At 33.8% G+C, this 12,974-nt stretch overlaps 1 protein-coding gene across 2 annotated transcripts in view; it reads left to right on the plus strand.

The window, feature by feature from the left end:
- Positions 1–12,974, plus strand: part of LOC124636273 (protein sprint) — a 201,310-nt gene that overhangs the window by 79,568 nt on the left and 108,768 nt on the right. The gene's annotated exons all lie outside the window — the stretch shown is intronic.

The raw sequence follows: 12,974 nt of genomic DNA on the forward strand, positions 1-12,974 counted from the left end.
AAATGTTTTAAACTTTAGTGCGAAAACAGCTTGCCAGTAAAGATGGGTATGAATGTAGGTAAATCTTTGTTTCGTTATATATTGCAGGGTAGGCTGGTGATATCACAATACCACATCAAATATTTTGGCGTCAAGCTATTTGGAACGAAACTTTTGAAAAAAAAAATGTAAACAGTCGTCTCAAACTTCTTTGAAATAAAAACCCTTAGAGAAAATTGGCACATTACCATAGCATTACAAGCGTTGACGTACTGTGTACACTTCTTCAACTACTTTTTATTCCTCATAGACTTGTATATTTGAATGTCAAGTAAAACTCTGTGTAATTAAGTCGTTGCAATTATTTTCTGAAGCTACTGCAACTTGTTTAAAAGTCGACTGTTTATTTCCAGACGAGTTTTCTTCAAGGAGCACGTTTTTTGTCTTTTGTTTTTTAACTTTCTTGTTTTGTAGTTTCGACTTCGTTAAAGCAATGAAGAACGGAGGGTGAGTTATATCATTTTAAAGAATCTTATTTATGACTGTGATCATAACAACAGAAAGTAAAAAATATCACGTAAACTACTTACCCAAAAGGATCCCTAATTTTCCAAAATATATCCGAGTTTAAAGTTTATTTTTGGATGTCTGTTTAATAGGTGTAATAGGTGTAATGGTACCTATACTCTTCTATATTGGTCATATATTTTTCCTATCGGATCGAGATCATATTCTAGGAACACTAACAGTATAATTTATGTCTTCGTAGAGAGAGTAAAGGAAAGAATAAAGGGCTCGCTACTACAAATGATAAATTGGTTACATCCGTTATCGTTCACCATTGTCCATTAGTTTAAATTCTACTTGAGCATCATTGACAGCTTGTGTTATTGGCAATTATTTCTTGCCTTTTGGTGACTACAAACATTATTGTTTCTGTTTATCAAAAAAAATGTGTAGTATATTTGTTATTCTTAATAATATTCTTTAGTTTATTTGCCTTGTTATACAGCCTCATCCTGAATTCTTGTTCCAATCTTTAGGCTTCTAGTGTCAACTTTTGATTTTCGAGTGTTTCAAACGGGTCTTACGTGCAATGCAAATACAAATGAAATACTCATGTCACAATCACGCATAGTTTCATTTACACTAAGATTGGCCTTAATTAGGCTATTGACAAAGCGATTGCAGTACACTCAACTGAGCACATCTTCAACAATAAAAAGATGATTGAAACTAGCATTTATGCTTTTCGATCAATACCTATCAGTTGTTATTCAATGTTTCTAATCGTGTACCGTGATTGCGTGATTGATTCCTATCTCTTTTTACGGCCGGTTGGCAGAGTATGTTTTTATACCGTTCTAGTAATTGAGAGTAAATAATGTCTTTCAAACGACGTGTCTTCAGTTATGTAGTGCATAACTGCATAACTTAAGGAGATCCGGATGCCTGACTGCGAGTGATTTTAATGTTTTATGTTATTACAATTTGTTTTAACATTTTCTGCCTGACTTATTCTACTATTTTGCTTGAAGGCACGCAAATATGCATTTCTATTTAGTTCCTAGTCTAGTCTTTAATGTTCTGTCTGTAAAATTGCTGTTTTTTAGATTTCAGGAATCTTAGTAGCCTTTAGCCTTTAGGGCATGATAGTGTTCGCTTTTCTTCGATGAGTAAAAAAATTGCGACTTAAACTACTTTATTGTCTAAATCTTTACTTCAACATTCTACAAATAATGTCCATACATTTACAAACGAAAACGTCCACGTTAATCGCTAAGAATATTCTTAAACAAAAAGTAAATTAAAAAATATAAATTACGTTCCACGTATCGAGTAGCCTGTCCTGCAATTAAAGGATGCAACATATCATGTAAGGAGGACGCTCTATTATTTACTGGGCTGCAATCACGACACTCCTTGGTGGAGTAACAAGAGCAGTAGGTACTTATTATGAGTAACGTACTGGCCGCAAAAACTAAAGTAGATGTAGTGGTTTTTGCGAAGATTTAGCACGGTTATATTTAGAATGGAATGGAATATGTGTAATTGTAGGTGTGATTGAGAAGACTTGTATGGGGTATGTATTCATAGTAATAATGATGTAGGTACGTAGGAACTTTAAACGAGTATTGTTTTTTGCTGCTGTTGAACCTGTAGTTATGAATGATAATTTATAGGTATAAGAGCCCTTTTATAGATTCGTATTTGTAAAATTAGTTAAGAGAAAAATTCTGTAAATTGAAAGTAAATATTATAAAAATAGATAAGTAAGTAACGGTATTCATAACACAAAAGATCCTTCGGGGAAGGTTTTGGCATTTAAAATTAAAATATCAGGACCTTCTACGAAATACAAGCCGTTATAATTATTTCGGAGGGCGGAGATATAATAAAAGCCAATCAAGTATAATTTTACGATAAACCAGGCTGCGGATTACAATAATCGCAATAAACTCATTGAACTTACACAATTGTACTTCAAGGGAACATTGTTTTGTAATCTTATCGAGAATCGCGAACAACGCTATAAAGATAAGACCATAAGATAATGGAGCGGACAATGCACCCGGTTGCATAACGTGGTTCGCCCACATTTGGCAAATTGCTTGAATATTTTCTTACGTACGGAACTTCTTGAAGCCGTGCAGCTACCGTATTGTGCGAGGTCAGTGAACTTTACGAGGCAATTAGTATGAGCTTGCAACGTTACGATGTGAGACTGAAGCAATTGAGAATTATGAGTTTCTGTGCTATTTATTTTCAGCGGAAAAGCTGTTAAATAAAACTCTAAATCATATCCGACATACAAAATTTTCTCGAAAAATTGAGATAAAAGCTAACTTCTAGGAATTCTATACTTACTTTGTTTGTATGTACACTACTGAATCATGTTTTGTTCCAGTTATAAACTGATAATGACTTTGAACCTAACATGAATTATTGTAACAAGCGATACGATGATGATTCATTAGTAGATTGGGCAATCAAAATAGGGATTTATTGTGACTGTGTGGTTTGTGCTGTTTGCAATTCAATTACTACTACAATAACCATACAATGTATCAAAGGCTCCATGATCTATTAGAGTTATTATTATTTATCTTTCAAACACGCGTTCTTATTGAATAGAATACTCTTGACTGTATTTTTAGAAACAGAAATTTCATTTTGTGATGCGTTTATTAGCTTTTTGAAGTGAGTTTTCTTTTCCGAATGAATCCATCTTCCTCATCTATTTTATCTATCACCAAGTTAGAAGTACATTAGATTGTGATAGCCAATAAGCAAGTCCATCACGAGATAAGCTATCGTATGTTTTGCCAGCTTCAATCCTGATTTCAGTGCGTTGACATTGATTGTTATTTTTAGTTACGTTCCGTTCCACGTTGGAACGCTTGCAAAGTTCCTTGCATGATGTAACATGATTTTGCATACTGTAACTGGATTCGCTTTTGCATTGATGTGTGTAGGTACTTTATGTAAATCTTCACCTACTTGCACAGATCTGTCGTCAGTATTATCCTCTTTGGGTTCAACAACGGTAGATCCTTAGGAATGAATGCGAAAGTATTTCTGTATGCCATGTTTAAACAATAACACTGGTCAACAGCATTTTTGGTGCAAAGGTGAAATATATTATTTCTTATAGATTATTTGATACGTAATCGAAGTCCAGAACATAAAGTTGCACTCGCACGTAGGGATTTAGAGATATACCCCTTCTAAAGTACCAAAAACACGTTTTTTAACGATATTTGACGATTTTTTTGAAGGACAGCAAAATTGTTTTTTAGTTTCTATCTATAGCATTATATATTACTACTCTTCCCGATTGAAATTCATTTTTATTTCGAACGCTAAGAGTTTAAATTTTCATGAAATATGTATTCAGCTACGATAGTTCGATCTTCCCTACATTTTATTTGGCCTGTTAGTATGAAAGAACTCCACTTTAGTTATAAAATGGTATATATTAGGAAATAAAACTCGCAAAAATATAAATTAAAATGGGGTTAATGCGGGGAAAGTAGTACTATATGATGCTTTAGTTAGAAATTCCTATATAATTCTTCTGTCCCCAAAAAATTACATCAAATTTCATAAAAAATCGCGTTTTTGGTACTTTAGGAGGGGTATATCTCTAAATCCCTACGTGCTAGTGCAATTTTATGTTCTGGACTTTGATTACGTGTCAAATATTCTACAAGAAATTGTATATTTCACCTTTGCACCAAAAAAAATATTTTAATTTGTTGACCAGTGTAATTAACAGAAGGACGAGGACCAATCTTTCGACTCATTAGGTCCTCATATCAATAAAGATTTGATTTCGACATAAATATATTATACATACACATATTTACATTTCTTTATACATGTAAAACAAATCTTAAATGTACCTACAGCTTAAAACTAGTAAAGCGCATCAAAAAATTAGTCCTCATCGCTATATTTAGCAGATATTTTAATTTTAGTTGAAGCCGTATTGTAAGTTGTAATGTAGACATCTACATATGTATGGGTTGCAGTAATATTTGTATCCTTTCTTATTACTAAAACCTCTGCTATGTTTGTACATATACTCATAGAAAATGTCAAAGCTCCGCTTATGTGACTTGCAGCATCATAGGATTTTAAAATATGCAAATATTATTCATTGATGGGGAAATATTTCAAGTTTCCATCATGAAATCCATCTAGTAGGCACTTTTCTTCGTGAAAAAAGGTTATTCACCGGTCTTTAATTTCCGAAGATAAAATGATGTGAAAATAAATTCCACACATTTTTAAAGTACTTCCTCACAAATAAAATTGTTTCCACACTTTTCCCTATAAAATAAATGAAATAGGTAAAGCAATAGTAAATACTTATAAAGAGTTACATACTCAGCCTCTTCGATAACTGAACTACCTACCTAATGTATAAATGACACTAAGCAAAAGATATCTGGACATTTGAGATAAAGCGAAATGCAAACCTTGGGTGGATATCTATCTAAACATTATTTGATACGTAGAAAGTACTCAAAGACCTGTTTATTTGCTAGGGTGATAATTGTTAATAATTTTTCCAAAACATTGCTATGGCCATCGAGAGATTTGGAAATTCATATTTTGATATTAGAAATGAAATTTTTACCCCTTGACCTACCACACAATTTTTTACCTTAGAGGTCAAAGACCTTAAAAGTTTATGAGTCCTCAATTCGTTACCGAAACGCTTTGCCATTAAACTGGAGATGAGGTCCATTGCAGTAACAGAGCGTTGTAAGTAAATTGCCCAGCACTCCATTAAAAGTTTCCCCGGACCAACCGAGACGGTTTTTGCTAAAGTTCGTTTCGTCGCAACATTAAATATGTGTTGAGAGCCGACTGAAGTAAATTATATCTGGTATACAGTTCCTGTTTTATTTTGCGGTTGAAGATGGCAAGTGGAAGTTTTATTTCTTAAGAGTTTTATGGTCCTATTTGTGTAATGTTTCGCGAAGATTGAGTGATGTATGTCTTTTTTTAAATATATTTCGTCGCAACGTTTTTGCAAAGATTGAAAGCATAAATTTGCATTTTCTAAACTTTTTCGATTTTTTATCTCTAGCAATTGAAAATACATGATGTGGTTCATTTTCTTTACCTAAATTAAAATATAGGTACACTACAGCCTCAACTTACAAGTTAAAGAGTCAATAAACATAGATTACCAAAAACTAATGTTCGTAACTGTGCTAATACATTGACATAAATTAACAGAAACAATATTTACTTCCCCAAGATTCAAGACGCAGTGATTTGTAAGGGGCGGATCATAGGACCGACACCACATAGGATAAAGCCAAACTTCGGTCCCACGTTCCGCGCTAATCCTGCAGAATCGCCGAACTTGTGGTAAGCGCATGAGTCACGCTATTGCAGTTATGAGCCAACTTTCTTTAATAACACGCATAAAAATTAAGACTAGGATCTGGAGGTCGGCTTATGGTAAAAGATTGGCTTCTTAGATCTTGCAATACAATATTTTGTGAGTTTAAGTTTTATTATGAGGATTTCAAAATAGTAGCACCATCTTTAAATGGAAAAATGCAAGATGTGAAATCGGGTACTTTTTTGGGAAAAGCTTGTATTATCCTCAATACATTTCACGAAAACCTACAAAACTCCAAAAATCAGAAGCACAAAAAATAAAATCTCCTAACACAGCATAAAAAACTTCGACGAGCAAACCGTAATAGGCACTCTTACCTCTATATGGATCCTTGTTTACTGAAATGCGAAAACCCAAAAGCTCTCGACAATGATATGTTGACATGCTAACAACATGAATTGAAAAACTTTACTTATATACCGAAGAAACACGCGAACTAAATTGACACGGATATCAAAAGCTTTATCGTACCCACGTCATCGGCAATATTGACTCCACAACAGGTTTCATTTAACTTCCAAAACTTGGTCCTGGTTTGGAATTTTTTTCTTCTTTATGTATGATATCAATATCTGTCGATATGGTTTCATCTGCTTTTATTAAGTCAATATTTTCTGCACGATGTTCTCATGTCTTGGTAACACTTGAGCCATTCTTAGTATAACTTAAGTATAGCAGTTTTATTTTGCAAATCTTTTAAAGCAAGTACTCAATACTCAATAACTTTATTGCATACCATAATGTGTACGAGGTTGGTGTGTAAAATTAAAAGAAACAATTCGGGACCCTGTCGGGCACAGCAAAGTTAGTTTTTAGAGGAGATGACGAAGAGCCCTTTTTAAACATAATAATATTGAAATAAAGGAAGAAAAAGTAATTAGGCCCTAGTAGGTCCAACTAGATGACTGCAAAGAATTAATAAATATTTCTGATGAACTTTTTACTCACTATCAAGACCAGGGATTCACCGAAACTGGGATATATAGAGCGGAATAACGGAATAATATGAACGGATTTTAGTAATCATTGATTGCAGGATCCGCACAATTAAGTATGGGCTTAGATAGATATGCACTGGTTCACTTATCTTCAAGATAATCGCATAATAATTTCCGTTCTCGTTGAGTTCATTTCCACTCCTACTCGATAATGCAATATAACCTTATGCAGAAGGGTTTATTTGCAATATATCCCGGAAAATGTTTATAGATTTTAGTTTTATCCTGTGATATTAAAGTATACTCATAAAGGATATTATTATCTTTTTTATTACTATTTTCTACTCCTGTCCTGTAGACCATTTTTACTTATATCCCATAGTTTTCTTCTTTTATTTCTTCCAAAGACATTCGCGGCAATTGATGCTATCGTCTAGCCGGGGCCATCCCGTGGTCTTCGATTTACGATCTTTAAATCTAATATGTCATTGCACAGCCCTTTCAAGTGTTTCGTTTAGTATCGACCGCGGATACCGGAAAATGAAAAGCGAAATAGCTTTTGTGCAGTAACTAAGTACCTCCTGAAATATACCTAACTAACTGTATTGTGCAGCTTCTTTATGTAATTTATTTCAACGTAGGTCATTTTGAAATCCTGGATATAATAAAATACGTAAGCTTTCTTATATTTAGGTATCAGTTTTTTTACTTCACTTGGTTTCGCTTCTAATGTTGATATGATTGTCTATAATGGTACTTACGTGTTTCTCTCTCATTACAATGAGATGAAGAGAAGGCTTTGTCTTTCATATAGTAAATTGACTAGAATTTTATCTTTTATTCATTCATCTATCTATTAAAAAAAAAAACATTGTGTCTCAATATTTTTGCTTTATTGGATACTGAATGCATGCTGCATTCTATACCGTCACAGAATGCATCAGATTCATGACACTGTAAAAGGGAACGCGAACAATTTGCGAGCATAAACTATAGTGCATAGTTTTCGATAGCATTTCAGCGGCCATGTAATATGGTCGTATGCATCTTAGACTGGAATGCAACTGCTGAGCAGGAATTTATATTGAGAGGGAGGCAAATAGGTAGGCTTGCATCGTTATTTATGATATTGATTAATGCAGGGCTTCTGATATATGAAGCCATTTGGGCTGTCTGGTTATTAAATTAAAGGTAAGATTAACTATGGGTGAGATTATGCTTGATTTGAATCAGCAAGCTGGTTATATAATTTGTAGTGCAACGAGGCATAACATTATGGGTGTAATAAAACCTATTATATGTTGTTGATGAGTGCATTAAAATCATGCAGTAGACTACTCCACTGAAATGATTTCACTGGAGTAGTAAGAACATAGGTACATAAAATTATACTAATTTCTGGGATTGATTCATTGATGCATGTTTTAAGTGACGATGATGATGCCATGCAATCCGCAAAAGAAAACTGAGCAATCGGTTCATTAAAATATTGTCTCTCTTGTTTTGCTTTATTTAAATAAAGTCCTATAATTATTTAACAATTAATCATAATACTAATGAACAGCAGTCAGACATTTGGCCATATTGCAATGACAATCATAACACAGTATTTGCGTATTGAGTATTTAAACGGCGCGGGCGCAGGACGTGGCGTAAGCTTCGCCCACTATGAATTATTAAGCGATATTGTTGAGAAGGTTAGTTTATATCGTAATGGAACTTTGTCAACAAGAAAATGTTTAGAAAATTAGAAGGTAACATTTACTGCAATTTCCAAAAACAAGACACCCCAACGCGTCGATAAAACCAGATCATTATTGTTTTTCTTTCCTTTTTAGAAAGATAGGTCATTTATTTTGTCAGCTTTCCAATCTGAGCAATAATCATGGTTTTGCCCTCGTCCTATGCAAAATTAGTTTTATCACTTTCCTTGTTCATATAGGCGAAATTCAGTTCCATTTCTGAAGAAAATACCAAATACCAAACCACTACCATTTTGGACACTGTATTTTAATTTGAATCCACGAATTCATATTTCATTGTAGAACTCCCAAAATTAAGTCATAACATATTCCACGAAGAGCCACCGTTGTCAAACAAGCGACGGTACTCAAAGGCCCGCAGTAAATAGTTTAATTGAGAGGGTTGAAAACGGTCTCTCAAGTCCAGACATGTTTTGGGACCTGTCTAGTACTTCACACACCTGATGTTAACGGTGTTAATTGTCTAAATAATGGCGTCGGGAGGTGCATGTGTAAGTGCAGACTAGAACACTTGGCCAGAATTTGGCTGAAGTGGGTCGGAAAGTCTTAGGTCTGTTTGTTTACATACACCTATTGTGATGTAGTACCTATGTTTTATAAACAAAATTATCTAAAAGGTGTACTTAGATGTCTTGACAAAGGTTTAGTTATTGATGTTCAATGATGTTACATTGACTTTAAAATGTAAAGCAATATTGGTTAATGCCTCGTGTAAAAATCTGGGACAGTATGAAAGTTCACAATTTTATGTTTACACAATAATTTAACAATGTACGCAAATATACTAACTTTTCGATGAACTCGGATTTACGAAGTCTTCCTGTGACGAGGGGACAAATAAAGTCAATAGCAATAAAAGTATTAAGGGACCCAAAATAAACCAAACAATAAACGTTAAGTTTTACAGTCCAGTCTTTAATTAAATTGAGAAACTTATAGCAATAAAGTCTGTGTTACGAAATAACAGGCCAGAGATAAAACCATTATTACTAGGGGCGTGTTTCGACTACTAGCTTACAGTTGGTAACTTTTATTGCAACGCCTGGAGTTGCATAAATGTATAAACTGATCATAAATAAATAAGTCTTATGGCTTCCGTTCGTATAATTTCTTTTGTAACTCCTGTTTTTCAATAGATGAAAATAAAAACTGGAAAATCTTAAGCAATATTTGGTGAACATTATGCATATACTTACTTACCTCCCAAGTGAACCTCCCAAGTGAATTATTTAAAAAATATTAATTAATAATAGGTTGCTTTGCTATATCGCAAAGTTTCGATTTAAATTCACACTAAAAAATTGAATTACGAAGTTAAGCAAACAATAGAACATGATGAAATCAATATATGTAATATAACAATTTCTGTATTATTACACCGGACAAGGCACTCGAGACCTCTAAATAACAAATGCTGACCGAGGTTATGCAACGAGTGAGCTATCAAATAAAATAAATGATACTTGATACCTGACAAAGTTATAGGCAGTGCTGTTATGAACATAATACGAATGTTATTCCTGCAATACACATACTCGGTATTATTGTCAGCCTATTAATGTTTTATTGAAAACGTACAAACTGACGTACTTCTATTATTTACTAAGAATTTTCCTATATTGCTTAACTTGCAAGAGAAAGTACTAAAAACCTAAAGGTGTCAATTCCATACCATCATATCTACCGGTATGTCGATTAATATGCAAGAGCTTGCTGTCTCAGGACTCACTTTTCGAAAAGCTATGAAGTGGGTAGGTACTATAGTCAACGTATATGGCTAACAAATACAGAAATCAAAGCTGCCTGTATCAAAAACATTACAACCAATTCCTTGGCTGACTAATCCACCGAGTTGACAACGAACAATAATAATTACAATCCCTAAAACCTTCAATAAAACGGGGCAATATTCGCCGAGCATTCAACCAAAGCCAACGGAATTATAGTAATATCTGAGGCAAATACTACCTACCACTCACCAAGTTATAGATGGCAACAGTTTTGTCAAGGCCCCGCAATAACGGCACAGAACAAGCCACAAATTATTTAGCTTTATATCTACCACTTTATCTTAATAGATATGTGTTGCAATACAGTTGAAATCTCTGCACGAATTGGGGTACATCAATTGGTTAAATAGGAGCGGTTATGTAATGTGTATCATCGTGATTATGATTTAATAGGTATTTGGGACTGTTTGGATATTCAAGTATCTACCGACGCTTTGCGTTATTTTTTTCCTTTGCTTCCATAGCAAAATGGCCAAGTAAAGTGGTTCCCTCATATATGTGCAAGTTACTAAATTCCAAAGCTAAGCTTCCTTAAATAGTTGTTTTTACTATTAGGACACTTTACAAATTTTCATTAGCTTATTCTTCATACACTAATATTTCTCACATGTTAAAGGAAACTTCAACTATTTCCACGTATCATTAGTATAACCATACATTACCTACATCTGTCGCTCCCAGTCTAAAGCAACCATTAGCGACCACTCGCTACTTGAACTTTCTTAATGAACTCAGTGTCAAATAATTGAGCACACTTGAACATAGTTTGGAAGAACTTTTGGCCCTCTACATACTTTTACGAGATCCTTGAAGTTGGTCAAGTGGTTTCGAAGTAACATACAATTTATGGGAATCTGTTAAATAAACTATGACAAAATTGGACTGATTCAATGCTGAATCAATCAGGGGCCCCATTCTCCTAATTTTACTTAAGCGACATACGATTGACGTTCGACTCGATTCGACTGAGATCCGATCCCGACTCGATTACGATTGAAGCGTATGTGGCATTCCACTATTTTTTCTTTGAAATAAACGTTTTTATCCTTTCCTGTCATTCAATAATGAATTATTTTGTCTGCAAATGATTTACGATTGCAAAATGATTGTACAGCAAACTACCGTATAGACCAAAATTACCAAAATAGCAGACCAATCGCACACCAATCAAATGTCAATCGAATACGATTGGTCTTTTATTAGTAGCAGAATGCCCGATATGGTTAAAACTGCTATTGCGATCATATTGCGATTCGATTTCTATTCGATTTTGACATTATTAACTTAGGAGAATCGGGCCCCAGTTGAACCCAATTGAACTCGTTTAATGGGCAATTTTCGATACTACTGTCAAGATAAATGTAGGTGATGTCCCCATAATTTCTCGAATTAGAAGACCATAAATGTCAATTGTGGTAAAAATAACATCTTATCATTGTTGATTTGAGACGTAAACATAATTAGTCTTCTCTGCGGAGAATCTTTTTTCTATTCACTAAAGCTTCTTTTCATTTTTCTATGCATAAAAAATATAGAATTCAGATAAATGCAAGTAATAAATACATAGGTAGTAGATGATTAGGTGAAGGCAGGTATCAAAGGAATGTTTCTCAAAAGTAACCCCACTGCTTCTCATTCTATTCGTTCACTAATTAATACAGCTTATGTTTACAATCTAGTCAATTACAATTTATGTATCCTTGGCATTTCACATGGGATACGACTTAGAATTTATGCTATACCAACTCACACCTTAATTTTGCGTTGCGTAAGTCTGAATTTATCGCGACTTCTCGGTGTTTACAACATACCAACAGATTAAACTGGGATGAAGTTAACAAGACTATAACTCTAAGGATTATAGTCCTAAACACAGCAAACAAGTATCAAACACAATTTATTCGTCAATCTCAAACATCAAGCTCTTTGGGGTCGTCGCAACATTTCTTTGTCTGTTCTTTCACGCAGGTATTGATTAAAAAATATGTATATGTTGATGTTCAAAACTCAAAAACAAACAGGAAACCTCGTAACAGCCTTACATTAAAAGCCTTCATCAAGGAAAAATGTCCCAAGACGTCAAGTCTTGACTAATTTGTGTTAAAAATTGGGTCACGTAATGTTCAATAAATATCAGAGAGCAGAATTGCTGAAATCGATTGGAAATGAAAGAGCTTTTAGATGTAATATTGAGGTTATGGCTAGATAGTAGTGATGTCCTCATATTTACAAGTTTATCGATATTTTGTGTGTACAAAGCAAAAATGTACAATAAAAACTTAAAATAAAAAGTTAAGGAAATACCTATAGTACTATCTTTACAAAAAAGTGAGCTGATGGAGGGATTTATAACTTCAATTTAAAGGACATGCCACTTATCAGGGCTTTTTAAAAGTGGTGTTGTTTCAAAAGATTATTTAGTTACCAGGAAGTTTCAATGTTCACAGTGTCATCGTCATGGGCAATTCTAATCTTATCGATGTTATATTCTATGTATCGATATTTACTCTTGCCGTTGCACATCCCTGCGGTTCCCTCGGAACATTTCTCCTCAAATATTTGTTTCAATTAGGCGTCT

This window comes from Helicoverpa zea, chromosome 14 (genome assembly GCF_022581195.2).
Source record: "Helicoverpa zea isolate HzStark_Cry1AcR chromosome 14, ilHelZeax1.1, whole genome shotgun sequence".
NCBI classification, from domain to species: domain Eukaryota; kingdom Metazoa; phylum Arthropoda; class Insecta; order Lepidoptera; family Noctuidae; genus Helicoverpa; species Helicoverpa zea.